This window comes from Engystomops pustulosus, chromosome 10, assembly GCF_040894005.1.
Source record: "Engystomops pustulosus chromosome 10, aEngPut4.maternal, whole genome shotgun sequence".
Taxonomy (NCBI): domain Eukaryota; kingdom Metazoa; phylum Chordata; class Amphibia; order Anura; family Leptodactylidae; genus Engystomops; species Engystomops pustulosus.
This window is the reverse complement of record NC_092420.1, coordinates 74,547,617-74,573,582: the sequence shown is the minus strand read 5'-3', so window position 1 is coordinate 74,573,582 and position 25,966 is coordinate 74,547,617. Positions and strand designations below refer to the sequence as shown.

The 25,966-nt window shown below is 43.8% G+C and overlaps 1 protein-coding gene across 4 annotated transcripts in view; it reads right to left on the bottom strand.

Moving 5' to 3' along the window:
• The window catches only part of CACNA1E (calcium voltage-gated channel subunit alpha1 E), a 499,672-nt gene that overhangs the window by 452,506 nt on the left and 21,200 nt on the right, over nucleotides 1-25,966 (bottom strand). The gene's annotated exons all lie outside the window — the stretch shown is intronic.

Sequence of the window (25,966 nt, the reverse complement as noted above, 5' to 3'; positions counted from 1 at the left end):
CCGTTTTACTGCAAATCGCATGGTTTGGGGTCACCGCAACATGAGGAACTGTATTGCGGGGTCACAGCATTAGAAAGGTTGAGAACCACTGATGTAGAACCACTGTACACTACAGGTAACTATGTGTATGCACCCAAATATGTGAGAGAGGACCTGGCATCTGTATGGTGCCCATAGAAAAGTTCTAAAGTTTTTTTTTTAATTGACTATTTTTACATAGGCCAATAGTTACCACAATGAAGAGGCATGACTAGCGCTTCAGCTCAGGGGGAGGAAAACAAAATTAGTCACGATATACTCATTTTAGCGCCATCCATTGGTTACAATGCAGAACACATCCACTGAGTGCACTTATATTTAAATTATACTTTCTGTGTGGCGACCCCTTACTATCTAATTCCTGATTAAATACATCCATTGCCTCTTCTTCCATATAATAAGTAGGTTTCTCTTTAGTCCTGCAGCTTACAAGATCCCAGAACTGACGTACACAACATTTGGGGTCAGAATTGCGATGCAGCGATGTTATTTCCCCGCCTGCACTGGGGAGCAGATATCCATAGCCCTGGGCTTGTATTCATATTAGAGAATGAGGCCCAAAGTACAACCCCTTTAATTCAGATTGATTTTTGGGGGGGCTGTTTAATGTCATTTACAAACAAATAATATATAAACTAAAAACATATGGATTTTTTTTACAAACGTTACCCTTTTACTGTATATGAAGTAATTGTAATGTGCGCCACCTGTCACCGATTTTAAATACACAACTCGATGGACGTGTCACAGATGTGAAAAACCACAATGAAATACACACATTTTAACAGGTTAAATAGAACACACTGCCCACTTTTACAATATGCACCCAATGGGGGTCATTTATTATACGCCGCCCTTTTGATGTATTCGGCTAGGTCTTGTGCAGCGTTTATCTCTTCGCCAAGCAGGAGAAATAATCTTGCCGAAGTGTGCAGGTGCAGAGATTGGCACGCCCCGCACTGGCCGCGCCTGCCTCCAGCCAGCTGTTCCCCTCCCTTCATAACCCTCCTCACCCCCCTGGTGTGCAGGTGCAGAGACAGGAACGCCCCGCACTGGCCCAATCCCCACTGGCCCCCATCCAGCTGTTCCCCTCCCTTCATGCCCCTCATTACCCCCCTGGTGTGAAGGTGCAGAGACAGGAACGCCCCGCATCGGCTCACTCCCCACTGCCCGCGCCTGCCCCCAGCCAGCTGTTCCCCTCCCTTCATGCCCCTCCTCACCCCCCTGGTGTGAAGATGGCAGATTGGGGAAAATAATTGCAAGTTCTAGCAAAAAGCTGAAGCCCCGATATATATCCGCCAATGTATAAGAGTGAGGTACTCTGTCTCAAAGATACACAACTGTTTGCCTGAAGTTATATGAGTTATATAAAAGATTTATTGTGCTTTTTATACCAATTTGAGCCTCTTTGAAAAAACAAATAGATTGTCCAGACAATCCCTCAGTAAACCGGAGGACACAGATACTTCGATTTCCATATCTTTCTTGTTTTTAAAATAAAATATTTTAAAGGTCGATACATTTTTTTATACTTTTTGTTTTATTTTAACACCACATATTGGGGTTTTATGTGATACTAAAACAGGATGAGTATCTTAAGCAAACATAATAAAAATGTATTTTTTTCAGTTGTTTTGATATGAAATTCAATATATGAATTTTATCAAATAGTTTTATACAGGAACATAATCCTATGGGTAGCTTGTTTAAACCCATCACTATCGTATTACCCAAGAGCTTTTGGGCTTAAGAGCTAGATTAACCACTTTTTGAGACAAAGATAACAATTTCCATCCATTTATTGCTTTGATAAGACTGTAATGATAAAGCGCCAACCCTATACAGTAAAACTTTGCAGAAAAAAGTCCTAAGTGCAAGGGAAGACTTGACAGGAAGCTTAAAGGGGTTTGATTGTCATCCTCTATACACAGATTAGGGCAGTGGTGGCCCTTTTCTGTGGCCATTTCTGTGGGCACTCAGACCATCACCCCAGGACAGAGTTCACCAAACAGGACCTAATCCACTAAATCCCAGGCAACTTAAGAGATGCTGCTCTCAGGGCTATTTTAAAGCAACACTTCATTGGCTGTTAGGAACTGCGGGAAAAGTGAGAAGGTGTTGACAGAACTGCAATATCTTTGGAGGTCATCCTGCTGGACCAACCATTCTTCCTCTACAGAGAGACCCTGGAGAGAAGCTACAACGAGAGTCTGAATTTGCCCTCCTTCTTTCAACCGTATTTGTTGCCTCAGGGGGGCCGATACAATTGAAAGATGTGGAAGAACAGGTAGCAATAAGTTACTGCTTAAAATGCCATGTTGGCACTTCACGGGAAAATAAGTGGATTTTGGTTATAGTTTGGGCAGTCTGTCTCCAAAAGGATCCATCACTGGATTAGGGGATAACAATTTGATCATTTGGGGGGAAACTCACTGATCATGAGAATGTCAAGCGTGGGTCTTGTTTCTCAAGTCAATGCTATGGGAATTATCGAAAATTGAGGAGCACAGTGATTGGGAACAGGGCAGCCATCAGGAAATTCGGGGCCCCATACAGCAAAAGTGTCTGGGCCCCAACACACCCCAAAACCGAACAAGCCTCCTGCCCCCCGCAGTGACCTTTCACAAACAGGGTTTGAGGCCTGTTGCTACGACAAGGCACACTCTTCTGGTAGATTGCCAATAGGAGTCATACTATTGAACGTTAGGTGCAATTTTTCACATTTTCATAAAAAAAGCTAAATCCTGCTATTGAGGGACCTGCTCAGGTTTCAAGTCACTTTGAGAGGCCTAAATAAAGTAAAACCCCATAAATTACTCCATTATAGAAACTACACCCCTCAACGTACGTAAAACAACTTTTATGAAGTTTGTTAACCCTTTAATTGGTTTACAGGGGTTAAAACAAAATCGGATGCAATTTCGAAATTACATTTTATTTGGCTAAATTAATGTGTTTTTCATAAAATGTACAAATTCTCAGTGGATAAAATTCCAAAACGCTCCTCAAAATTTGATCCCCCATCTCTCCCGCGTATAACAATACCCCATATGTGGTGGTAACCTGCTGTATGGGCACACGCCAGGGCATTGAGGGGGAGCTGCGCCATTCAGAGCAGATTATGCATTGTCACTTTTTATTGGCTATACAATCTTTATTTTTTTGGCAATTTGGACATTTAAGGGCTTATTTTTTGCGACATGAGATGCACTTTACAAATACTTCATTTAAGTGGGTCTATAGCTTTTCGATGAGATTTTATTAACTCTTTAATGTATGGAGGAAAAGAAAATTGTCAATTTGGGGTTTCTTTTTTTTGTATATTTTGGGGGTCGTACACCATACACTAAAAATACTATAATATTTTCATTCTATAGATCACTACGATTACGGTGATACCTCATTTATATAGTTTTTCATTTATTTTTACAATTTTACTGGAGAAAAACTAATACAGAGGAAATCTTATTTGTTTCTGCATCGCCATCTTTTCGGGAACTTAACCTTAATATTTTTTGGTTGACAGAGCTAGTTTAGGGCTTATTTTTTACGTGTTGAGTTGTTCTTTCAATTGGTACCATTTTGGGGCACATAACTTTTTTTGATCACTTTTTAGAACATTTTTGTAAAGGGATTTTATGAAAATTTATATTTTTGGCGAGTTTTTCGGGTTTTGTTTTTACGGCGTTCACCGTACGGGTCCAATAATGTTTCTGACTTATTGTACAGATTGTTACGGACGCGGTGATACCAAATATGTGGGGGGTTTTGGTGATTTTCAGGTATTTTTACTTTATTAGATGTGTATAGGGAATGTTTGTGTTTAGGGGACTTTAACTCTATTTAATTAATTATTTTTATTAAAAATTGTGTTTATTCAGTGTTTTTAACTTTTTTTTCTTTACTTTTACAGGTTAGCTTGAACAAGTGATCCACTGATCACTTGTTCAAGCTATTCTTCACCTAATACAGTGTAATACAGATGTATTACACTGTATTATGTGAAACACTGAGCATGCTGCGCATGCTCAGTGTGTCACAGCCGGGTCCTGCCAGGAGGCACGGACCCGGCACCCAGAAGAAGATCGCGCAGCCCCGGGCACCGGCAGTCCCGGGGCTGCGATCAGAGCAGCGGGACCCCCCCGGTAAGCGCCGCGGGGGGGTCCGAATCCTGTTAAATGCCCCTAGCACGCCGCGGTCAGCGCGACCGCGGCGTGTTAGGGGTTAACACCCGCGATCGGAGAAATCTCCGATCGCGGGTGTTAGAGGAGGGTGTCGGCTATAATATATAGCCGACACCCGCAGCTTCTGGCCCCGGCTCCCGCACCGGCCGGGCCCCCCCCCCCCCTAGTGTCTTAGAGTCCGGGCCCCATAGGGCAGTACCAGTTGTACTGCCCTATCGGCGGCCCTGATTGGGAATGCTCCAAGTGCGGTGTTCAGTAATTCTTTAACACTCTAATAATGAGTAGAGCAGCAGAACCATTGTATCCGTTACTGAGAAAGGGCCCCTATTCTTGTGATTGAAGGGGGCACTAACAGTTAGACCCCCACTCATCAAATTGTTATCCCTATCCAGTGGATAAGGAATAACAATAAAACTTAAAACTTCCCCTTTAAGTCCCACCAGCTTAAGGAATGCTCCATGTACCTCAATGTGGACCACCCAGTATAGACAATTAATAGGGGTGCACTGATTGGCGGTGCACTAGGGTTTATATCCATGTATATACATGTAAATCTACAACTAGACAGTAGCAAGAAGGAATTCTTACTTGTCTGTTGTTACAAAATCTATATTTCACTCAATTCCGAGCCCCGCTCCTTCGCAACAATCCACAGCTCCAGAAACCATCCATCTGGAGGAATTTGTAATTAATGAACTATTCCACCCGAAGACATGTGCAGGGATAAGTGTTGAGGTAAAGCCAATAACAAGACATGTACTATCTATCGTATTACCCTTCCTTCTGTAAGAATGGGAGCTAAAAAAAGAAACAATTGGGAGTTAAAAATAAATCGGCACGTAGCTCGGAGCTCGGTTTCATCGGTTGTCAATGCTTGACTTCTCAGCAGACATTACTAGCGGTTCAGGAGACGTCTTGTAATCCCGGGACTCACTTTTTAAACAATATTAATGAATAAAAATGTAATTCTCAGTGCGAAATGCGATTTATTGCTTAGCTGGCACAAGCTGTGCCCTGTGTTGTGGATAAATACATGCATAAGATTTCTGACATTAGGAAAAATCATCTCTAGACAAACCCGGTAATCAGAATATCTGGAGACCACCTACAGAGCCGATGGCTGGGGAAGGGGAAGGCTTCGAGCTTGTGCAGGGAACATTAAATATTTGCACAGAGCTGTCACTCTAGTCTTACTTTATGTCACTACATCTATGCTATGCTGTGAGGAGGCCACACCAGGATTATCATATGACAGCTACAGCACCAAGATTTGTGGAAAGTGGCAGCAGGGGTTAAATATAGAAGAATTCTTCTCCATACATAGTATTATGCAAGGAATAACAATTTTATCAACAATTGTATAGGTTGTTCTCTAGGATGTGGTACATGTGTTGATGATCCAGGGGCTTCAGTCTATAGTTACATCTAATATCACCTACATGTACAACCTTAGAATATATATTCACACATAGCAGATGCACATGATATCCGTGTAAATGTGTTGGTGGTGAGCATGAGGCTGTGTACAAACCCACCATCAGATGAATATGGCACCACAGACTGCAATATTGAAATCCAAAGATTAGGAAAACTGGAGACTGAACCATTACAGCCATTAAAGGACACCTGTCATCAGGTCTCTATTTCTAACACTACTACCTGTTGGAGCAGCTCACAAGGATCCCATCCCAGCCATTATCTAGTTATTCATACATTAATCATTGTAAAGTCATATTTTCTTTATTATGTAAATGAGGCTGGTCACATGGTCAGAGGCAGTGATGTCACCCCTGTTACCCCTCCCCTCTCCTCCCCCTGCTCATGTCTGTGTGTAATGTATAGTAAAGCATTGCTAGTGTCTGTGCTTTATCTGCTGACATGCTCTACCTCCAAATACACATGTGTGAGACACAGACATCAGTTACACAAGTACCTGACATGTTCTGCTATAACATGGCTGCCTGGAGCTGTTGTATCTCTCCTATATACACACAGACTGTAGTGGGCGCCAGCACATGGAGGAGCCATTACACCATTATACCTCACATCATTATACAGGCTGTCAGTCATGTGTATAGGAGTATCTCATACACACAGGCTGCAGGGGGCGCCAGTACCAGGAAGCACATGGAGGAGCCATTACACCATTATACCTCACATATAGGAGTATCTCATACACACAGGCTGCTGTTTAGGGGGTTATTTTGCCTGACAGGTTCCCAATAAATTTCCTCAAACTTGTGGGGTGTTTTTAGTGCACATTCGCACTTCTTTCGTGAAAATCGCATCATGCTCTTTTTGACAGAGACGCATATGAAAAACACCCTATTCAAGACTATGGGGGATATTTATCATACACCGGCATTTGTGCACCATCGTATGACGGCATTTTCGCAGCAGGATACATCAAGAGGCTCCTGCCTCTGATGTATTGGGCAGTCTGCCACGAAGCGTTTATTCTACGCCAGGCCCGGCGACTTTTCACATGTGAAAATTTGCCGGTGAGTGCGACGCAGTGGGGACAAGGCTAGCAATAAGCTAGCATTTGGGATTATTTCACGGCCTCTGTCCTGATAAATACGCCCCTATGGGTCAGTGAAAGAAAGGATGAAAGATTGTAACCAAGCACACTTGGATCTGATGTTCTTTAAGTTTCTTATGCCCTTGTTTTTAAGAAAAAAGGCTTTAAAAATTATGCAAATAACCCTGAGGGGCTCCAGGCTCCAATAACACCTATGGGGCTTTGAGCTTCTCAGGCTCATTTGCATCATGATTAAAAAGCTTTTTTTTGGGGAAAAACCAGGGCATAAGAAGCTAAAAGGAGAGCAGATCCTGGCAGAGGGGGCACACACCAGAATGTCAACGTGCTTGGTTTACAATCCTTCATCCTGGTGGTAGACGTCCTTTAAACGCCATTGCATTTTGCACTGACCCTTTTGTGACACATAAGTGTGACTATTTGAAATCTGATGGAAAAAGGTGACTTTGCACAGAGAGTGACATAGAGAGACTCATAAGACACAAATGTTGCAAAAATCACCATGAAAAATGGACATTGACGCTTTGCTGCAGTCCGGCATCTAAAACTCGTAAAATAAAACCAGTGGGTACTGATTCATTGAAAAGTACTGTATTTAGCGCAGCCACATGCTGTCCGTTCTAAGGACGCCACATGTAGTGAGCATGTGCCCAAAGGCAAGAAATAAAGTATAAAGTATTGTGGATCTCTTGGTCACTGCAGAAAATCTTCAAGAACATCACAAGAAAGAGAACAATGCCGATGTGCAAACAAGAATATCCCAAATCCTCTTACAAATTTTCATGAGTTTTCTTATGTAGCTTCTACCAAAAAGACGCTCTTTCTCAAGTGTATTTAAAATATACGACACATATACACACTATGGGGCAAATTTACTTACCCGGTCCATTCGCGTTCCAGCGGCGGCTTCTCCGCTCTGGATTCGGGTCCGGCCGGGATTTAATAAGGTAGTTCTTCCGCCGTCCACCAGGTGGCGCTGCTGCGCTGAAAGTAAACTCATCGCGCCGGAATGCACCGAGCTGGACCAGGTGAAGGTAAGCGGTCCTTATGCGACACATTTTCGGTTTTTAAATGCGGCGGTTTTTCCGAATACGTCGGGTTTTCGTTCGGCCACGCCCCCCGATTTCCGTCGCGCGCATGCCAGCGCCGATGCGCCACAATCCGATCGCGTGCGCCAAAATCCCGGGGCAATTTAAGTACAAGCGGCGCAAAACGGAAATATTCGGGTAACACGTCGGGAAAACGCGAATCGGGCCCTTAATAAATGACCCCCTATAAATCATGCAAAACCCCACAAAGTGCACAAATAAGACTTTGGGGCACATTTACTTACCCGGCCCATTCGCGATCCAGCGGCGCGTTCTCTGCACAGGATTCGGGTCCGGCTGGGATTTAAGATGGTAGTACCTCCGCCGTCCACCAGGTGGCGCTGCAGCGCCGAAAATAATCTTAACGCCCCGGAATGCACCATCCCATAGAAGGTGAAGGTGAGCGCTCCCCAAGCGACACATTTCGGTTTTTAAATGCGGCGGTTTTTCCGAATACGTCGCCCCGATTTCTGTCGCGCGCATGCCGGCCCCGATGCGCCACAATCCGATCGCGTGCGCCAAAAAACCGGGGCAATTCATGTACAAGCGGCGCAAATCGGAAATATTCGGGTAACACGTCGGGAAAACGCGAATCGGGCCCTTAGTAAATGACCCCCTTTATATTTTTGCAGTAAGTACCAAGAGCTTTATCCTAAATCTCAATAAAGATAAAGTGTGAGTCCCTAGGGGCAGATTTACCCACAAAGGAACCCAAGCATTGGATTGTGTCCCCCTACATTGACTTTGCAAGGACTCCAGGGATTATTGATCTTTGCAGAACTGTAACACGACTTAATGCAGTGGTGGGGCAGGGAGCCATAGACTTCTTACTCTTGCATTTAGGGTGGAGCTATGCATTGGGGGGATGGATCCCCAGAAGTTTAAAGCCCTCCTTGTCTATAGGTAATGTGGATGTACAGAAGTAAGACCTCCATGATAAGTGTATATTCATGACAAGATGGATGAGCTCTGAGTTGCATACAGGATTAGCCATTTGCTTATTAATGAGCGCGCAGCTTAGCATTTGTCTGTCAGTCGGATGAGAGTTGAGATTCTTCTGCTTCAGTTGTTAAACTGCTGGCAGACAACATGTTTCCAGAATAGATTGTGTAAAGGCAGTTTCTTTATAAGAGGATGGTTTGCATAAAAGAAATTATTATTTTTTCGTATATTACGGGGGCCATTACATCTTGGGAAAAGGGAAAAGAAGCAGATGTCTCAAGAAACAAGGATCGGGCATGTTACATTTCTGCCATTGCACTACTAAACCACTAGAGTTGTCTGATTAAGGCTTACTCCCCTCTCACCGTTTATAGCACATGCATGCTTGGCTCAGCCTAGTGTGCATGTGTATGGGGCAGTCAGGTGGAAGAGCTGTTGGCTGACAGATATGAGCACAACTAAAATCTGGATGTGTAAAGTAATGGAACTTTGCTTCATACATATAACAAGCTGTATGTAACTGTTTTAGGACATTCATGGACTTATCTGGAACCCTACTTGACCTTTGTGTTTCCGATTTCATACAGCTGCACACAGAAGTATTATGCCCCATTACATGTCACCAGAGGCAAGCACTGGGCACCCCACAGGAGTACCTCTCAGAGATAGAGTTCCTAAATAAGTTAAAAAGAGGTGATGATACACAGGACATCATTGTCCACTAGGCACGAGAGGTCAGTATGTCTAGGTGACTATGAGTGGAGCAATAGTTGTTCCTTCAAGGAATTTTCCAACTCTCTAGTGAAAAAATAAGTTCTGTCCAATTCACAGAATAAGGGATAACTTGCTCATTAGTAGGGATTCTAGTGTTGGGACCACTATGGATCTGAAGAATGTGGGACTGTTGTACCTTAACAGAACAGCTGGTCCCACAAGTGCCCTCTGCTCTATTCAGCTCTATGGCACAGAGGTAGAAAGCCAAGAACCATACTCGGCCACAGTGATTGGTGCACCAGCATACATTCACTTATTTATTTGGGGTACAACTGGGCTACAATCAAGCCACCACTGGGACCCCCATCAACCATAATCAGTGGATAAGGGATAACCTTATGTTGTGACTGGACAACCCATTTAAACTAATAGCTTCTTGTAGAGGGAAATTGTGCCATCACCTTCATTTAATTGGGCAGAAGAATGATCCGTTATATTAATAATAATAATTCCTTTATTCATATAGTGCACACAGATTATGTAGTGCTGCACAGAACTTGCCAAATTGGTCCCTGTCCCCTGTGCTAACAAACTAATAATCTTACCAGTATGTTTTGGAGTGTGGGAGGAAACCGGACGACACAGAGAAAAGCCCACACAAACACAGATAGAACATACAAACTCTTTGCAGATGTTCACCTGGATGGGCAGCACTGGAAGGCTATAATGCTAACCACTGAGCCACCATGCTAGGTAATCTCCTGTAAACTATGCATACAATCCAAATAAAATGTTATCTTTGTTTTCTGCCTACACGAATGTTATTTTTCCCCCAATTTATTGCATATAGAAGGGACAGCAGATTCCTGTTTTTCAGATTTCTATAGTCAATGATGTTCTTTGATGCTGCTACCACCACAATGATAAAAAAAATAAACATTTGAAAAGACAGTGAGTCAGTACGTGGCATTGAGTAGGTGGTCTGATTCAAGGTCTATAATAGGGAAAGCTGGGTAAGGTTGGTAGTGTCATTGTGTTTTTGAAAAATAAAGAATTTAAAATATTTGTTTATGAAGCCTCCAAAAAATAACAAAAATATGCAACAATAACAAATGAGTTTCCATTTTATATATTTCAAGGCCGCCTAAAGAGGATGTTACAGTAGGATATTCAGTGGGTATGGAAAGTATTCAGACCCCTTTAAATTTGTAACTATTTGTTTCATTGCAGGCAGTCGGCAAGATCAAAAAAGTTATTTTTCTTTGCTCATTAATGTGCACTCTGGCCCCATCTTGACAGAAAAAAAAAGAAATGTAGATTTATTTGCTAATTTATTAAACATTACTCATGGTCATAAGTATTCAGACCCTTTGCTGTGACACTCATATTTAACTATTTTTTTCTGATCCTCCTTGAGATGGTTCTACTCCTTCATTGGAGTCCAGCTGTGTTTAATTTAACTGATTGGACTTGATTAAAGAGGACCTGTCACCAATTTATCGGCACTAGGAGCTGCTTACTAAAGTAAGCAGCTCCTAGTGCTCGATCAAACGCCGCAGTGTTAGAGTGATAGCGTTACCGTAAACCTCCGGTAACGCTATCAAACACTGCGGCGGGGTAGGATGTAATTGTCGGACAGCTCGCAAAGCTGTCCGACGAATTCATGAGGGGGCGGGGTTGGGCGTGGCTAGGGGCGGTGACTGCCGCCTAGCGCGCGGCAGTCACTGCCAGCCTATGGAGCTAGCAGGGCGGTCCTGGACGCCTCGAACCGCCCCCTCATGGATACATCGAACAGCTTTGCAAGCTGTCCGATGATTACACTGTACCCCGCTGCAGTGTTTGATAGCGTTACTGGACGTTTCCGGTAACGCTATCACTATAACACTGCGGCGTTTGATCAAGCAGTAGGAGCTGCTTACTAGTGCCGAAAATTTAGGTGACAGGTCCTCTTTAAGAAAGTGCACACCTGTCTATATAAGAACTCACAGTGCATGTCAGGGCACATGAGAATCACGAGGTCTAAGGAACTGCCCAAGGACCTCAGAGACAGAATTGTGGCAAGGTACAGATTTGGCCAAGGTTACAAAAGAATTTCCTAAGAGCACAGGGGCATCCATAATCCTTAAAAGGAAGAGGTTTGGGGCAACCACAACTCTTCCTCAACCTTGCTGTCCAGCCAAACTAAGCAAGCATGGGAGAAGAGCCTTGGTGATAGAAGTAAAGAAGAACCCCAAGATCACTGTGGCTGAGCTCCAGAGGGAATGTTTCACAAAGTCACTATCACTGCAGCCTCCACCAGTCAGGGCTTTATGGCAGAGTATGGCGAGGGAAGCCTCTCCTCAGTGCAAGACACATGAAAGCTACATACAGTGTGCAAAACACATTAAAGACTCTCAGACTATGAGAAATAAGATTCTCTGGTCTGATGAGACGAACATTTAACTTTTTTGTGTTAATTCTAAGTGGTATGAGTGTAGAAAACCCGACACTCATCCGCTGCCAAATACAATCCCAACATAAAACATGGTGTTGGCAGCATCGTGCTATGGGGGCAGGGACAGGACCACCGGTTGTAATTGAAGGAAAGTTGAATGTGGCCAAGTACAGAGATATCCTGGATGAAAACCTACATTCTTTTTTTTTTTGGCAAGATGGGATGCAAAGTGTACATTAATGAGAAAAAAAACTTTTTTGAGCTCACCAAACAAAGAGAGACACGTTTAAAGGGTTCGGTTCTGGACACTTTCTGTACCCACTGTATAAGTACCGTACCTGAAATTGATAACCTATTATTGCAGAGTTAGTGTCTTAAAAGTAACCCAAGCTCTAAACATTGCTTAGAGAACTATTAAATCCATCATTTCTAAATGGAAGGAGTATGAAACCACTGCTAACCTCATAGATATAGTTGTACACCTAAACTGACACCATAGACAAGGAGAAGCACTGGGCATACATGGGTAAGTCCCGGGGCCCAGGGCTGCTGGGGCGGCCCACATAAGGCTATACATAAGGAAACATACGAAGCGAGGGGAGTTTTCTATAAAATAACCATGAGGGGGCTGTTTAATATGACAAAGTAGAGAATATTTTAGGGAACAACAGACAGTAGGAGTTTTCGTTTTTGAATTTTAATGCTGTCATATGAGCTCACTGTAAAGGGGCCCACTGAGGCTCTGTCGCCCAGTGGCCTACTGAAACCTAGAGCCAACCCTGACTCTGGTGGAGCAAATATTAGGACAAAAGTTTATTGGATTAAAATTGCACACAAAAGATCTAAATGGTTTAGTATTCCAGGGGGTGCCTGATGCCTGGATACAAGAAGAGGTACGGCTGAGCACGGAGGCCTCCAGACGTTGTATGCTATGCTGCAGAACATTTGCCTCCAGATGTTGTATGCTATGCTGCAGAACATTTGCCTCCAGACATTGTATGCTATGCTGCAGAACATTTGCCTCCAGATGTTGTATGCTATGCTGCAGATCATTTGCCTCCAGACGTTGTATGCTATGCTGCAGAACACTTGCCTCCAGATGTTGTATGCTATGCTGCAGATCATTTGCCTCCAGACGTTGTATGCTATGCTGCAGAACATTTGCCTCCAGACGTTGTATGCTATGCTGCAGAACATTTGCCTCCAGACGTTGTATGCTATGCTGCAGAACATTTGCCTCCAGACGTTGTATGCTATGCTGCAGAACATTTGCCTCCAGACGTTGTATGCTATGCTGCAGAACATTTGCCTCCAGACGTTGTATGCTATGCTGCAGAACATTTGCCTCCAGACGTTGTATGCTATGCTGCAGAACATTTGCCTCCAGACGTTGTATGCTATGCTGCAGAACATTTGCCTCCAGACGTTGTATGCTATGCTGCAGAACATTTGCCTCCAGACGTTGTATGCTATGCTGCAGAACATTTGCCTCCAGACGTTGTATGCTATGCTGCAGAACATTTGCCTCCAGACGTTGTATGCTATGCTGCAGAACACTTGCCTCCAGACGTTGTATTCTATGCTGAAGAACACTTGCCTCCAGACGTTGTATTCTATGCTGCAGAACATTTGCCTCCAGACGTTGTATTCTATGCTGCAGAACATTTGCCTCCAGACGTTGTATGCTATGCTGCAGAACATTTGCCTCCAGACGTTGTATGCTATGCTGCAGAACATTTGCCTCCAGACGTTGTATGCTATGCTGCAAAACACTTGCCTCCAGACGTTGTATTCTATGCTGCAGAACACTTGCCTCCAGACGTTGTATTCTATGCTGCAGAACACTTGCCTCCAGACGTTGTATTCTATGCTGCAGAACATTTGCCTCCAGACGTTGTATGCTATGCTGCAGAACATTTGCCTCCAGACGTTGTATGCTATGCTGCAGAACATTTGCCTCCAGACGTTGTATGCTATGCTGCAAAACATTTGCCTCCAGACGTTGTATGCTATGCTGCAGAACATTTGCCTCCTGACGTTGTATGCTATGCTGCAGAACATTTGCCTCCAGACGTTGTATGCTATGCTGCAGATCATTTGCCTCCAGACGTTGTATGCTATGCTGCAGAACATTTGCCTCCAGACGTTGTATTCTATGCTGCAGAACATTTGCCTCCAGACGTTGTATGCTATGCTGCAGAACATTTGCCTCCAGACGTTGTATGCTATGCTGCAGAACATTTGCCTCCAGACGTTGTATGCTATGCTGCAGAACATTTGCCTCCAGACGTTGTATGCTATGCTGTAGATCATTTGCCTCCAGACGTTGTATGCTATGCTGCAGAACATTTGCCTCCAGATGTTGTATGCTATGCTGCAGATCATTTGCCTCCAGACGTTGTATGCTATGCTGCAGAACACTTGCCTCCAGACGTTGTATTCTATGCTGCAGAACATTTGCCTCCAGACGTTGTATGCTATGCTGCAGAACATTTGCCTCCAGACGTTGTATGCTATGCTGCAGAACATTTGCCTCCAGACGTTGTATGCTATGCTGCAGATCATTTGCCTCCAGACGTTGTATGCTATGCTGCAGAACATTTGCCTCCAGACGTTGTATGCTATGCTGCAGAACATTTGCCTCCAGACGTTGTATGCTATGCTGCAGAACACTTGCCTCCAGACGTTGTATGCTATGCTGCAGAACATTTGTTAGATGTTGCAGCTAGGTCTGTAAATCCCACACTCTTGTAGGTTGCAAAAGTTGGTTTGCCAGCTGGTCCCATAATTGCTCCATTGGTGATAAATCTGGTGACCAGGCAATTTCTCATCTAGAGGTACCCTACCCAAAAGTAGCCTCTGAAAGCCTTTTTACCAGGCATTAGGGAAACCCTTCTTGTGGCAAGACCCAGTGTTGAATGAGACCTCCACTGTATCTCTATCAGAGTTAGATTTTCCGACTGGAAGGTAAACCTACAGGCAGTGAAGTACCTGCATTTATAAGAGGTGTAATAACTGTGTGTAACATGATTATTTCCCATATTATGAGATAATTATAGATTGTAATCCAGACACTGAGAGATTTCCAGACACACTTCTTTTGGACAGTAATCTTGCTCTTAGATGAATATTAAACCATATTTTCTGTATAATCACAACCTAAACAACCTACCAGTATGTTTTGGAGTGTGGGAGGAAACTGGAGGACCTAGAGGAAACCCACGCAAACACAGAGAGAACATACAAACTCTTTGCAGATGTTGACCTGGGTGGGATTCGAATCCAGGACCCCAGCGCTGCATGGCAGAAGTGCCACCCACTTAGCCACCGTGCCGCCCTATTGCTGAGCTTTCACAAAGTAGGAGATTTCATAATACAAATAAAGTTGAAAAGCCGGCACACACCGAGTGACTCACGAGCACACCCGTCTTACAGCGCAGCCTGATTTACGATACTTCATTCCTTTACATTCTGTCAGACAGCCTTGAGCTTTACTGTTCCATTAAAGCAACTTTCTAAAATAGATTTCTTTTTTTTGTTCTTAAATTCCTGAAGCAATTCTATGTCAGAGCGGAAAGAAAAATCCGGACCCAATAAATAGATAGGAAATGTTGTTTTACAATTTTATGCATTTCATACCACGTAGATGTATACATTATTCTTGTTTATATTAGATTCAAGACCCCCTTTTCATAATCCCAGCCAACCTAAAGCATCTGGAGGAGAACACAAATACTAGCATCATGCAAAGTAGTTTCTTATATTAGAACGTTGCACATACTGGGGGTCATTTACTAAGGGCCCGAATCGCGTTTTTTCGTGGGGTTGCCCGTAAATTACTGATTGCCCCGGGTTTTTGGCGCACGCGATCGCATTGTGGCGCATCGGCGCCGGCATGTCTGCGACAGAAAAGGGGGGGGGGGCGTGGCTGTCGGAAAACCTGACGGATTCGGAAAAATGTGTCGCTCGACGCGCACTTACCTGCACCCAGCATAGCTTGGTGAACTCCAGTGAACTCCGACAGACTTCAGCGCAGCAGCGACACCTTGTGGACATCGGGGGCACTACCTTAGTGAATCCCGGCCGGACCCGAATCAGCGTCGCAGAACCCGCCGCTGGATCGCGAATGGACCAGGTAAGTAAATGTGCCCCACTGTATTTGCTGTATACGATAGAGGGCTATTTTGGTCATTTTTAATAGTCAGGTTTATCCCTGATTAGAACAACATGGCCCTTTCCTCAGAAAACAGTGCTACACCTGTCCTCAGGTTGGGTGTGGTATTGCAGCTCGACCCCAATCCCTTTAATTAAAGGGGTTTTCCCACCAAACAAGTTAGGCCCTATCCACAGTATAGGGACTAACTTGCTGATCGGTGGAGGTCTTGGTGTTAAGACCACCACAGGTAACGAGAACGAGGAGTGCGATGGGGTCCCAGATACCTTCGCTGGACCCCTCGTTGCTTCCCAAGATGAATGGAGCAGATGGCCGTGCATGTCCGCTTTGCTCCATTCATCTCTTTGGAGATGAAGCGACTAGGGGTCTGGCGGAGGTACTTGGAACTCCACCGGACCCCTTGTTCTCATGATCTGAGACCCCCACGAGATTAGCAAGTTAGGTTTTATCCTGTGTATGGTGGGAAAACCCTTTAAGCCAAGATATAAAATGGAGCATCAATGTGGGTCAAATCCTGGATAACCCCTTTAAATTATTTGTTATAGGGAACTCAATAGGAAATAATTGTGAGAGGAGTAGAAGACCAAAAACCAAGCAACCAAGATGATTGGATCCAAGGGTGTTAGCGGCAGGTGTCTTCTGCATAATGCATCAGACACCCGCCATATATGCTCAGCTCTGATCCCTCTCCAAACACACTCAACAACGCTGTGACTTACTATTCCGTTACGCATTGTTAGGTTGTTGAATCCATGCTTTGCTTCAGAATTGGTCTATACAAGTACTTTGAGTAAGATTCATCATTATGTAGTTATTTAAGAGTATTTTGCACATAATAAAATTACGCAGATTGTACACAGTTATCATAATATTTGTGTCCTCCATTTGTGTCGCAATCCCAACGTCCAATCAGCACACAGAGACTAACAAATAAGTTACAGCAGAGAACCTGGATGTAGATGTACAATGTATGGCGTATAGATGTGGGTGCTAAATGGATCCAGACATCAAGCCCAGAGGCGATTCGGATTATATAATCAAGTTATTAATGTGGTGTAATAGACGAGGATCTAAAGTGGAATGTTACATTGACTAAAGCTTATTAAATAAATAGTCTGTAAACTGGGAATCTCGGATGAATATAAAGTTTTTTTTAATTCTCAGCGTTTTTCCCTTGATTAATTAATGGAATATCTGTTAGTCAAAGCATTTACTGCTCCGGTGCTGAATGTTAATCGCATTTATGCAAATGAATTGAATGTCCCTTTCTGTCTCTACTTTTGGGGTGTTTCACATTGGTGTTTTTTTCACATCAGTGATTTCTCATCCTGGATTTCTCTCATGGACACATGATCCCGGTTTCAGTGATAACTCACTGCTTGAGGATCTTCCTGCTGTATACAGGGGAAGCTTGAGGACCTGTGGTGATGTCATCATCACATGACCCTCTGGCTCCTCCTCTATACAGACTCCCGCGGAACAGACTGCTCTGCTCACAGTGAGTAGAACCTGAAGCAGCAGGAGGGGAATCACCAGAACCGGGGGCAGGAGAAGGGGCAAAACTGGAGACAGGAGGGGGGACACACCAAAACTGGGGGCAGGAGGGGAAGCACTAGATCTGGGGGCAGGAGAAGGGGCAAAACTGGAGGCAGCAGGGGGGGGGACACCAAAATTGGGGGCAGGAGGGGAAGCACTAGAACTGGGGGCAGGAGAAGGGGCAAAACTGGAGACAGGAGGGGGGCTAGAATTGGGGGCAGGAGGGGGGGCACTAGAACTGGGGCAGCAAATGGAGGAACCAAAACTGGGGGAGGGGGGACAGTATTATAGTAGTTATATTCTTGTACATATGGGGCAGTATAATAGTAGTTATATTCCTGTACATAGGGGGCAGTATTATAGTAGTTATATTCTTGTACATAGGAGGCAGTATTATAGTAGTTATATTCTTGTACATAGGGGGCAGTATTATAGTAGTTATATTCTTGTATATAGGGGGCAGTATTATAGTAGTTATATCCCTGTACATAGGGGGCAGTATTATAGTAGTTATATTCTTGTACATATGGGGCAGTATAATAGTAGTTATATTCCTGTACATAGGGGGCAGTATTATAGTAGTTATATTCTTGTACATAGGGGGCAGTATTATAGTAGTTATATTCTTGTACATAGGGGGCAGTATTATAGTAGTTATATTCTTGTACATAGGGGGCAGTATTCTAGTAGTTATATTCTTGTATGTAGGGGGCAGTATTATAGTAGTTATATCCCTGTACATAGGGGGCAGTATTATAGTAGTTATATTCCTGTACATAGGGGGTAGTATTATAGTAGTTATATTCTTGTACATAGGGGGCAGTATTATAGTCGTTATAGTCTTGTACATATGGGGCAGTATTATAGTAGTTATATTCTTGTACATAGGGGGCAGTATTATAGTCGTTATAGTCTTGTACATATGGGGCAGTATTATAGTCGTTATTGTCTTGTACATGGTTTGGGGTCACCGCAACATAAGGAACTGTATTGCGGGGTCACAGCATTATAAAGGTTGAGAACCACTGTTCTAGGCTGATCACTGATCAGTGTAAAACAACTTAAAGGGAACCTACCACCACGAATCTACCTATAAAGGTAGATCGGGTGGTAGGTGGATGTATGGGACGTGAGGATAGCCCTTTTTAGAGCTAATCCTCACGTCCCCGCTAGCGTAGCATAAACTTTATTGCCCTAATATGTTAATTTAATTAAGCGGCTACCGGGGCGTGGAGTAGCCGGACACGAGGCTACACGGCGCGGCTACTCCACGCCCCAGTAGCTGCTTTCCCCCGCCTACCCTGTGATCTTCGGTGCGCAGCTCCTGGCAGCTGCGCGCCCTCGTCCGAGAAGCCGGAGTTCTGCGCATGCGCAGTAACTCCGGCCTCGTTCCCGAGATCGCGCATCTTGGCCGGAGTTACTGCGCATGCGCAGAACTCCGGCTTCTCGGACGAGGGCGCGCAGCTGCCAGGAGCTGCGCGCCGAAGATCACAGGGTAGGCGGGGGAAAGCAGCTACTGGGGCGTGGAGTAGCCGCGCCGTGTAGCCTCGTGTCCGGCTACTCCACGCCCCGGTAGCCGCTTAATTAAATTAACATATTAGGACAATAAAGTTTATGCTACGCTAGCGGGGACGTGAGGATTAGCTCTAAAAAGGGCTATCCTCACGTCCCATACATCCACCTACCACCCGATCTACCTTTATAGGTAGATTCGTGGTGGTAGGTGCCCTTTAAGTGTGATAAAGCCCATTGAAATGAATGGTTCAGTAAGGCATCAGTGAAAAATCACTGAAGCTGGGAAGAGAAAACCAATCAGTATGTATCCATAAGCCAGAATGGGTTCATCGAAAAATCACTTGTTAAAAAAAAAAAAAAACAATGTGAACCCACTGTCAGCCTGATAGATGTAGGCGGTATACAGAAACCATAGACTGTTAGAATGGTGCTCGTCTGTCCAGCAGGGTTTAGAGTAGTTATAGGGGTTGTCCGGTTTAGAAAAGAAATTGGCATAAAACCTATAAGGAAATTATGAGTTCATTATTTGGAGTGCAATGGAAGTAAAGATTGCCCAGTGCATAAAATCCCTTCATATAAAACCAAACGTAATAATTTTTTTCATAGACAACAGATCTCCATGATGCTGCTAGTTTATGTGCAGGACAATCATCTGAATTTGCTCTTTGATCTTCCATGTAAACCAGGAACAGACCACTACAACAGGGATACTGGTATAGTTGTAGACTGTACAACTGCCAAGAAGAAGCACATCTTCCCTTTATTTATTATTATTTATTACTTGTTTATGATGTGCATATAAAGAACACAAGCACTATGCACAATCTGCTCAGCTGCTCCTGCTCTATAACATTCTGCCTTCATATAGGACACTATGGGGCACATTTACTTACCCGTCGGCTGAAGTTCACCGAAAGTGCATTGTCCGACGATAATGCACTGTGCCGCGATTCACTAAGATCCTGCACCCGGAGTTCACCTTCTTCTTCCTGGTGCATGTAAGTGTTTGGGCTTGCAACACAATTTGAAAGTTAAATCCCGTGCTCAGTACGAATCAGTCGGATCGTCCAGTGGCCTGCCCCCCGATTCATGTCGCATGGAAGCCAGCGCAGTCGCGCCATAAAAACAATTGCATGTGACACAATCCCAGCGCAGACACCTGTTAAATACCTGTCCAAGCCATGCAATCCTCGAAAAAGACCAACAGTCCAACAAAAGTGCGATCCGCGACCCTTAGTAAGTGAGCCCCTATGTACAATCTGCCCAGCTGCTCCATTATATAAACTTGAATTTGCTAAGTTGATTTTGATAGTTGGTGGGTTGACACCCCTTTTTCCAAGAACAAAGAATCGTAAATTCCTGTTCTGGGAAGGAGAATTTAGGTTGGCTTATCAAAAACAACCTGTCTTTATAGAAGCCACAGTAGCCAGGTGGTCAGAGCGATACAGCACCTCAGCGGCTATGGAAGCCTGGCTAGTGGCCACTGCTGGGGAAATTTGGGTGATGGTCTGGTTTCAGATTCTACACTGGAGCTTTAACATCATAGACTTATATTTACTGTGATTTTACTACTTCTCATAGACGCTGGAGTAAATTACAATCCCAGTGAGCAGCGTTTCCACAAACCTTTTTGTAAAAACCAATTGAGCAGATTGGATGCCAACATGTTTTGTAGAAACAGTAAGATAACATCAGGTCTGTGTAGGATGGAGGTAATTTTAGTCCAAACAGAATCATTCTTCGAAGTGTTCTGTTTCCAGGGAGCATTTACCGCTGGGAAACACATACGTTCATGGAAAGTCCTGGCAAGCGGCAAAACATAGTAGTGGGTACTGTGTAAGGCGTAATGGGTCTGCAGTACTGATAGATGAGATCCGGTAGAAATCAAAGCAGACGGTTCGGTTGGGTTCACATCACGTTATTTGCAATACGTTGTAGGGACCGAAGTGTCCTTACAACATATGACACAAAGGTATCCCCATGAAGGCTCATACAGTGGGATACGTCGCCAGGGGACCCCCGTTCCCCTTAATCTGGGGGGCAGGAGTGTACTTATCGCTGGCTGATGCCAATGTACGGGGTGTTTCCCTAGTGATGTCACTGCCCTAATATGGACAGCGACATCACCAGGTCGAAGCAATATGCTGCATCCTAACCCCACAGCCGCTTATTGCCTCCGCTGAATGTATACGTCGCTCAGCAGGAGGCAGCAGGATGGAAAAAACGTGGCTTGCTACGCCTTTTTTGGCGGATCCAACTATGCCTTCCTCTCCTGCCACTATGGGGCACATTTACTAAGGGTCCGAATTGCTTTTTTTTCCGCATTCGGGTTCCCGAATTTTTCCGATTTGCACCAAATTGCCCTGGGATTTTGGTGCACGCGATCAGAATGTGGCGCATCGGCACCGGCTTTCACGTGACAGAAATCGGGGGGCGTGGCCATCGGAAAACCCGATGGATTCGGAAAAACAGCGGAATTTTAAAAATGAATTGTGTCGCAAAATCAATCACTCACATGCACCGGAATAGGTTGGTGAACTCCAGTGCACCTCGGCGGACTTCAACGCAGCAGCGACACCTGGTGGACATCGGGCGCACGACCTTAGTGAATCGCCAGAAGACCCAAATCCTCGTTGGAGAACACGCTGCTGGATCGCGACAGGACCAGGTAAGTAAATCACCCCCATATTTTAATGTATACACTTAGGTTAAACATTGCGAGCTTTCCCGACGTATACACTAAGCATATACATAAAATGTGATATGAACCAAGCCATACTGAGAAGAAGGAGCTGAGCAAACTGAACCAATAACGTGTTGTCCATGGTGCTGAATACAGAGCAGAAGGTGCTGGATCCAATCGTTATGAACCCGCATGAGAGTCTATGGAGAATTTCCGTACTAATAACCTTTGAACCACAAGAAATCTGATTTTGCAATGACTTTTCTTTTTTGATATGGGATATTGGACTACTTTCCCATTGGAAATTCACTCCAATTTAGCGGCTTTCAAGATGGCGGATGGCAGGATATAGGAGCCTCACCCATCTGGGGTATCAGATACGTTATTTTAATTTTTATGCAATTAGAGTTGAATCAAAGTGATCTGATACCATCCTCTTTTGATCCTATTATATGTAAGAGCAGATCACCTAGGTGATATAATAAAAATTGGATGTTTCAGATCTCATAATGAGGCAGGAAAAACAATACATCCGACGCTGAAGCACTTCAGAGAATTTCTAGAGAACACAGAGAACTATATATAGCGGAACACAATTTTCTATAGAACTGTGAAGGTTAGTTCTTTTTGTGGAGGTTCTCACAATCTATTGTTTTGTAGTTAACATTGTCTGCTGTCATTACTATGTGTAGGCTTAAAGGGCTAGTCCACATGCACTGTGCAATAAAGTTATGGAGATGTATAGCAGAGCCAGTTACACTGTTTTGCTCTTTAATGTTGCTTCCATAAAATATATTCCCCTCTATAGGACTTACAGAAACAGCATAAAGAAACAAGCTGTGTCCACAACTCTAATCCCATCTCCAGGGACAGAACTTTTCTCATCTCTGCCACCAATGGCTAAAATAGGAAGATCCCTAAATGGGCTCACATGAAGGAATATGTATTATCCAGTTTGCAATGAGGAAATAGGTGCATCTCCCCTGAATTCAAACAGATATTCCACAATTAGACAATTTTTTTTAAAGCGTAACTTTTCTTAAACTTAACTGTTATCAAAATTTTATAAATCAATATCCTTCTTTTCCCTCTGTATTTCTTCTTTACTTAACAGTTTGTGTAAATCAGCTTTCTGTTCTGTATCCACTGACAACTGAAAGATAAATGCACCTGATAAAGTATTTAATGACTTGACTCTTTACAGCCAGTCTCTGGATAGTCTTATCTCCTCAGATTATCAAGTGAAATATTATCTAGGTATGTAAAGAGTTAATCAGTAGCCTCCTTATCTGTCTGAATTAGATGGACCTCATAAGTCTTGCAGATACGCTGCTCACTACAGGAGAAAGAAGTGGAAAAAAGACACAAATTAGCTGCTTTACTTAAAGGGAATCTGTCAGGGTGATTTGGGACACTAAACCACCTGCAGGTCCTTATAGACTAGTGGTTTAGTGTACCAAATTGACCTGTAGTTTTTCCCTCTGGTCCTGCAACAAGTCAGGGCACTCTGTGTAATACAATGAAGCATGTGTAGTACTCCTCGACTTCACTTCCCATGTGCTATAGGTACAGCACATGCGCAATGAAGCCTGGGTATACTACAAAGGCTTCCTTGAATCACTGCACAGTCAAGACAGTTTGGAAAAACTAAACCACAGGCCCACAAGGACAGGTTCTTGTTAATGTAGTATTTGGCAAAGTTTACTATTATCCCCTTCACTATTCATTTCTGAAATAAAAAACAGTTTTAAAGGTTTAATAACACTCTAGGGCCTCTTTCACACATATACGCATACGTATATGGTGGACATAAGCTAGCTGTAAACTGAAGCTAGCATACGGCTGCCATAGAAGTGCATTGTTCGTGGCACGGTACGTTGCGCCCTGTACCGTGTCATTCCATGCCTATCTTTTGTCGGCACTGCAGCACTTCTCCCTATGAAGATGGAAGGGTTGAGAGGCTCTCACCCCTCCACCTCTCCAGCCAAACATATACTACGTCTGGGTCCTGGCCCCGTGGTAGCATACATTAGTGTGAAAGCAGCCTAAGGGGAAGCTTTATCAGTGCTTCTATGCTAAATAACTCCAGCGACTACGCCATCTCCACGGCATGTTGCCGTGGTTTAGCAGGCCTGGGTGTTCGCTATATTTTAAGCAAAACTAAGTTAGGTCAGACCTGGCGTAGTTTTGGCCACCAGCATGGGCAGCAGATACAAGCCGTGGCGGCGTAGGGGAGGCTTCATCATACACCAATACGTGGATCGGCGTTGTATAATAAAACTTCTAATTAGTTAATCATTTAAAATCAGACAAGGTGTAACACATCATTAAAAATGCATAAATCAGACCATCGAGTGACCCCCCAAACCAATACTGAAAATGTAAAAGCTACCAGCAGATGACTACAGAAAACTCCCCACACACTAAACAATCACACCAAAAAGGAAGAGAAGCTAAACATACACAATGAAGAAGCCATAGAACTCAGTCCTCTGCAGTCCCAAAGAAGTGAATGAAGAATAGGTCAAGTCCCAGGGCTCCGTTCATACAGATCATTCCGGGCACGGTGGGTCCCCTGTGTTCAGACACTTACCCCTTATCCTGTGTATGGGGTAGAGGTGTACACAGTGGGAAAAACTCTGGAGGATCAAGATAGCCTGCCTATCTTTTTATATTGCTTAAAGTTAGGCTCGTATCTATTTTTATCCCGTTATAAGGATACGTGGGTCAGTTTGCCTATGATTCCTTACAATGGAAGGCTGGGACATATCCCACTGTATCCTTATTCCTCCTCTGCCTCCTCCCCCTGGAAAGTTGAAAGAAAAGTGTCAGAGTCTTCCAGGTACATCACTGGTGACCTCCTACAGTGTACACTCAGTGGAAGCCTGGGAATGGATGCAATACAGTTGCATCCAGCCCCCATAGGCTATTTTGGCCGATGCTTAGCGTACACTTTGCTATGCAGCATGAAGCTGGATGGAAAAGAGCAGCTTTTTGCGTTTTTTGCACCCAGTGTTTGTTGTTGGATGCATTGTATACTGTCAGTATAGGTCTAGGGAGACATTGAGCTTATACGTCAGGAGCTCTGCTGGCATATATGCTGAACATATACAAAAAACTAGCTATGACAGTGTTATAGTTTTACTTGTATCCATGTTAATCTGACATGTTTACCAATGTGAGATGTATAACGGCAGCTATAAAGAGCGTTAAGCAGCTTTTTATGACAGCTTACCACCATGAGGCCGTACCTTTGGGCAGGCGTCTAACACATGGATGTATAACTGGAGAATGAGTTGTGAACAGATGTGTTATTGGTCTATTGACTATATGGCGCGTACCGCACTAGAGACACATACACAACTAGAGAAATACAATAACATATTTCACATCTTATTTTCTCTCCTGAAATGAAATAAGATGATGGATAATGACCGGATCTACATTCAGATGTGGCCTGCATCCAGCCAATCTATACACCTGTACGAAGTGACATCTGATCAAACCTCATCTCCTGTAGCCACATAAGAAATGACTGCTCCACGGTAACAATTTACTTGGCTGATAGTGGGTATTGTATCTAGAATGGTGTGCCCAAAATAAAACTTACATCAGTTGTAGATACAATAAGTATGTGCTGTACACACGTGGTCGGAGAGTAATCACGTCATAAAACACAACAATTAGTGGTCCTGTACATGATCCACAGGTATAGTGGCAACAAATAAGGAAGGTCAGCTATACAAAAAGGGAGGTTGTGGTTTATTGTTAGCTACAGATATTAAAAGATGTGTGTGGAATGAAATGGGTTTCATTCTTTATACAGAAATAAACTCTGAGTAGATTAGGGGGCACGCTGCTGATACTAGTTATAAGGGGGCTCTTAGGAGGGTCTCTGCTGATATTAATTATGAGTGGGGACTTTTCGGTTATTAATTATTAAGGGGCTCTCATCCAATAATAATTAAAAAGGGGAGTCTGCTGATTCTAATTATGAGCAGGGTCACTGCTGATACTAATTATGAGGGGGCACTCTGCTGATATTAATTATAAGGGGGCACTCTACTGATGAGGCAACAAATAGTCCAATAATAAATAAGAAGTAATATATGAGCCTA